Raw genomic sequence first — 5,625 nt, forward strand, 5'->3', positions numbered from 1 at the left:
GGACTTGTAGTCTTTTTTATGAATACGAAACAGGCCGAGTGGACAAAAGGAACGCCATCTCCCAGGATGCACCGCGCTCGTCTCACCGCCGGCCCACTCCCATATACGGAAGTATGATTTTCTGAAAAAATATTTTTTATTTTTTTATTTTTTTTTTAAACTGACATTCTGGCCTTGAGCGACACCGCGTGGCTGGTGGAAGAACTGCAGAAGCAGACACCGCTTCAAAACGGGGGTTCTAGTCTATCCTTTTTTTGTATTTAATGTCTCATTAACTGTAAATCCCTTGATAAAAAAATGTAATTAAATAATAATTTAAATATAAAAACCCTCTGAACTTTTACATACCTCTTTAATATTATATACATATATATATATGCTGTTATCCCTGCTATATAAATATATATATATATATATATATATATATATATATATATATATATATATATATATATATATATATATATATATATATATATATATAATATTAAAGAGGTATGTAAAAGTTCAGAGGGTTTTTATATTTTTTATTTTAATGTATATTATTATTATCAACCCCATGGATTCCTTGGATTTTTTAAACCCCTTCAATAACTTTCGAACAACGACATTGAAACCCACTAAAGAACCCCAGGAATTCCCTTAAAAACACCAGGAAGGCCTCGGGAAACCCATCTGAATGGAAGCCACTTGAGACAATAAAACATCAACAAGGGAATGAATCAGGAAGCGAAAGCATTCAAGGACTTTTAAACCCTGCATACACCGGGGGGCCCTTGTAATGATCCTTTAAGTGACTTAAAGGTCCACTAAAATGAAAAGTTTTTTTTCCAAACATGCCGGTCTGAGTGCTGCTGGTTGCAGGTTTGATGGCAAAATTGTACCAAGACTTGAATCTTGATCTTTGGGATACTTATAAGAAAACATAATGATGGGATTGGTCATTTCCTGCAATGGGAATACATATGAAAATATATGAATATTTATTGTGAATATTCTTTAAGAATCAAACAATTTTTCAGACCTTATTCTGGTAGCTTGTCAAAAACTTCCTGTCGGAATGAATTTGAAACATTCAAATTTCAAAATAAGAGTCGATTTAAATTACACAAAGTTTATGCAGCCATGCAGATTGTTGTGGTATTAATATATATAAAAAAATCCAAACCCAAATATATATTGCCACTATATATATATATATTAATATGGTATTATATATACTACCACCCCAATTTAAAAGGGAGGTAATTTGGGTTTGGATGTTTTTTTAAACTGTTTCCCAGATTCTCAGGATCACAGCGACGTCTCGTGGATTATTTTGGGTGCCCGGGGTCAAAGGTGAAAGTTTCGCTTGAGGTCAAGTTCGCTCCCCAGACTACAGGAAGTCTCCGGGTTCGGTTGCCAGCCGTTAAGTTGTCGTTCAGCTCGTTATCTGCGACCTCGCGGAAGGCAAATCTGAGCCGAGCTGTCTGATCTGCAGACATTTATAGAGCAGACATCATCACCAGTGATGGGAGAAGTACTCAGATGGGATCCTGAGGTAAAAGTACAAGTACAACAATATACAAATACTCCCCTGCAAGCTCAAGTCCCGTAATAAAAACTTGAAAGGAAATACATATCTGACATTATTAGTGTTAATCAATCTGAAAACTACGAACTAAAGCTTTCATACGGTGCAGCTAAAAGTATAATATTTGTCTCTGAAATGTAGTGACGTAGAAGTATAAAGTTACCAAATATATTAAAGAATACTCAATTTTATGGTCAGTTATGGACCATAATTTACTAAATGAACATCACGCTGTATTGAAGAAGACTTCAAACTAGAGATTGAGACCAAAAACTCATGTTTACAATGTTAACTGAGGGAATACATCAAGAGAAGTAGAGTCATTTATATTGACTTCTATACAACCAGAGGAGTCGCCCCCTGGTGGTCAGGAGAGAGAATGCAGCTTTAACACATGAAGCATAGACTTCTATACAACCAGAGGAGTCGCCCCCTGGTGGTCAGTAGAGAGAATGCAGCTTTAACACATGAAGCATAGACTTCTATACAACCAGAGGAGTCGCCCCCTGGTGGTCAGAAGAAAGAATGCAGCTTTAACACATGAAGCATAGACTTCTATACAACCAGAGGAGTCGCCCCCTGGTGGTCAGAAGAAAGAATGCAGCTTTAACACATGAAGCATAGACTTCTATACAACCAGAGGAGTCGCCCCCTGGTGGTCAGGAGAGAGAATGCAGCTTTAACACATGAAGCATAGACTTCTATACAACCAGAGGAGTCGCCCCCTGGTGGTCAGGAGAGAGAATGCAGCTTTAACACATGAAGCATAGACCTCTATACAACCAGAGGAGTCGCCCCCTGGTGGTCAGGAGAGAGAATGCAGCTTTAACACATGAAGCATAGACCTCTATACAACCAGAGGAGTCGCCCCCTGACCTCGACCCCCATCCAGATGACCTGAGGCAGCACGTTGATGCTGGTTCATGTTCAGCTGTCACAATATTTAGGAGTCCACATATTTTGTAAAAACCGACTGCTGCCTACAAAGAGCTCATAATATGAAGTGAAGGTGGAGGATGTTCTTTCAGAGAGGTGGGGTTTTAAATTACAACCAGAGGTCTGTGCATCCTTCAGCCTACCAAGGACACCGGCAGCCATGTTGGATCCGTGCCGGGTTCAGTTTCCGTAAAGCAGGTTCTGTTCCTCTCGCAGGAACTGACCGAGGTGCTGATAATCTGCAGCGGGGCCTGCTGCTGCATCAAGGCGGCAGCGACACAGGGAGCCCCCGGTCGTTACGCCTTCAAAATAAAAGTGCGAACAGTGTCGCTTCAGCTGTGTAAAGGAACTTCATTGGTACTTTGTTTCGTTTAGTTTGATCACTATTTTTTTTGAGACAACAATGTTGTTGATGACAGATACATGTTATCTATTTCATCCAAGTTCTGTCCGACAGTTATTATAATATTCAATAAAATGTTGAGATATAAAGTAAATATTCAGGCTTTCTATCTCCTAATTTTGACTGTACAAGTTATTATTTTATTTACCAGAAGAAGAGTCATTTTCCTCGGAGTAATGGACCATTGTTTCTTTATTACTGTAAATGGAGCTATTTGCATTTTTCAAGTTCTCAGTTTCATCACTTTGTTTTCATTAATTCTGCCACATTTACAAATTCACTAGTGTAAAAATTATTCTTTTTATTTTGAAGGCCATGACCGGAAGTCCCGCTTCGCTGCGGCACAAACTTCGCCAGGTGAAGACAAAACTCTGGCTGAATTAAAGATGACGGCGGGTTCCTTCACCTTCACGGGAGGTGCTTTAAGTTCACGGCGGCCATTTTCACACCTTGAACGTGGACGTTAAGTCTGTTCGAATAAATTTTAAAAAACGATGACGTAACCCGCCGCGTGGCACCGGACGCGGTCCCAACGGTTCCCTAACGGTCAAATAAATGAGCTCCGGGTACGCGTCTTTTCGTGGTGCGTTCAGGGACTGCGCGTCCCTGAACGCACCACGTCAAAACGGGCGGCTTTTCTATCAACTCACCTGCGAGGACACCGCCTGCACCATCAGGTACATGGAGGTCAGCATCGTCAACATGGTTCTCGGTTCGTCCGTTCGGCTGTCCTCTGAAGCAGAAATGGCGGCTCGACCGGACCTCGGTACCGAGAGAGAGAGAGAGAGAGAGAGACAGGCAGGTGAGACGGGCACCGGAGACGACCCCTTAAAACAGCGCTGCAGTTTTACGGCTTCTTGTTCCTCGGTTGCCTCGGGACTCACACCACCACCCCTCTACCTGCACACGCACACACGCGCACACACGCACGCACTGCTTCTGTCAGTCTAGTCCCTTAATACGATTTTGAGGACGAAAATAGCCGCTGACCGGACTGGTAAAGCTTTTCAAGTCTGATACTGTAAGAAAAAAAATATATATATATATATATATATCAAAAAGCTCAAATTCCTCTCTTGTATATTTATTTATAGCTCAGTTGGAGCTTCAGGGGGGTGCAACCACTTCTAATGATTACTTTTATTATCCATTCATCTACAGGAAATAAATATCTCCACAAGGCTATTTTACGCCTCAAAGAAGCTGCAGTCTATAATCTATTACACTCAAACCCCAAATATTCTGTTAACTATAACATGAGACTATAGTGGTGGATTGTAACTACCTGTAAGTACATTTACTCAAGTAACGTCCAATATGAGGAACTTTATTGAGTAACTAAATACTTTAACTTGCCTTCATCTCATTTTTTCGGGCTTTTTCTTTGTTAAAAAGAAAGTATGATATCTAATAATTTTCATGTCATATGAGGTCGTGTTTGAGTCTCTGAGGTTCAAATATAAGACACTAAAGAAATGTCCAAGTCAATGAGGTCAAATGCAAGTCAGAGACAATTCCCAATTCACTGACATCAAATACAAGTCACTGAGGTCAAATACAAGTCACTGACATCAAATACAAGTCACTGACATCAAATACAAGTCACTGAGGTCAAATACAAGTCACTGAGGTCAAATACAAGTCACTGAGGTCAAATACAAGTCAACAACTACAAATACAAGTCACTGAGGTCAAATACAAGTCACTGAGGTCAAATACAAGTCAGAGACAATTCCCAATTCACTGACATCAAATACAAGTCACTGAGGTCAAATACAAGTCACTGACATCAAATACAAGTCACTGACATCAAATACAAGTCACTGAGGTCAAATACAAGTCACTGAGGTCAAATACAAGTCAACAACTACAAATACAAGTCACTGAGGTCAAATACAAGTCACTGAGGTCAAATACAAGTCACTGACATCAAATACAAGTCACTGAGGTCAAATACAAGTCACTGACATCAAATACAAGTCACTGAGGTCAAATACAAGTCAACAACTACAAATACAAGTCACTGAGGTCAAATACAAGTCACTGAGGTCAAATACAAGTCAACAACAACAAATACAAGTCACTGACATCAAATACAAGTCACTGAGGTCAAATACAAGTCAACAACTACAAATACAAGTCACTGAGGACAAATACAAGTCACTGAGGTCAAATACAAGTCACTGACATCAAATACAAGTCACTGAGGTCAAATACAAGTCACTGAGGTCAAATACAAGTCACTGAGGTCAAATACAAGTCAACAACTACAAATACAAGTCACTGAGGTCAAATACAAGTCACTGAGGTCAAATACAAGTCAACAACAACAAATACAAGTCACTGACATCAAATACAAGTCACTGAGGTCAAATACAAGTCACTGACATCAAATACAAGTCACTGACATCAAATACAAGTCACTGAGGTCAAATACAAGTCAACAACTACAAATACAAGTCACTGAGGTCAAATACAAGTCACTGAGGTCAAATACAAGTCACTGACATCAAATACAAGTCACTGAGGTCAAATACAAGTCACTGACATCAAATACAAGTCACTGAGGTCAAATACAAGTCAACAACTACAAATACAAGTCACTGAGGTCAAATACAAGTCACTGAGGTCAAATACAAGTCAACAACAACAAATACAAGTCACTGACATCAAATACAAGTCACTGAGGTCAAATACAAGTCACTGACATCAA

The 5,625-nt window shown here is 39.6% G+C and overlaps 1 protein-coding gene across 2 annotated transcripts in view; it reads right to left on the reverse strand.

Annotated features, from left to right (window-relative positions):
* Positions 1 to 5,625, reverse strand: part of LOC117732666 (E3 ubiquitin-protein ligase TRIM21-like) — a 703,346-nt gene that overhangs the window by 344,494 nt on the left and 353,227 nt on the right. The window lies entirely within an intron of this gene.

Source organism: Cyclopterus lumpus, chromosome 1 (assembly GCF_009769545.1).
Source record: "Cyclopterus lumpus isolate fCycLum1 chromosome 1, fCycLum1.pri, whole genome shotgun sequence".
In the NCBI taxonomy this organism is placed as follows: Eukaryota; Metazoa; Chordata; class Actinopteri; order Perciformes; family Cyclopteridae; genus Cyclopterus; species Cyclopterus lumpus.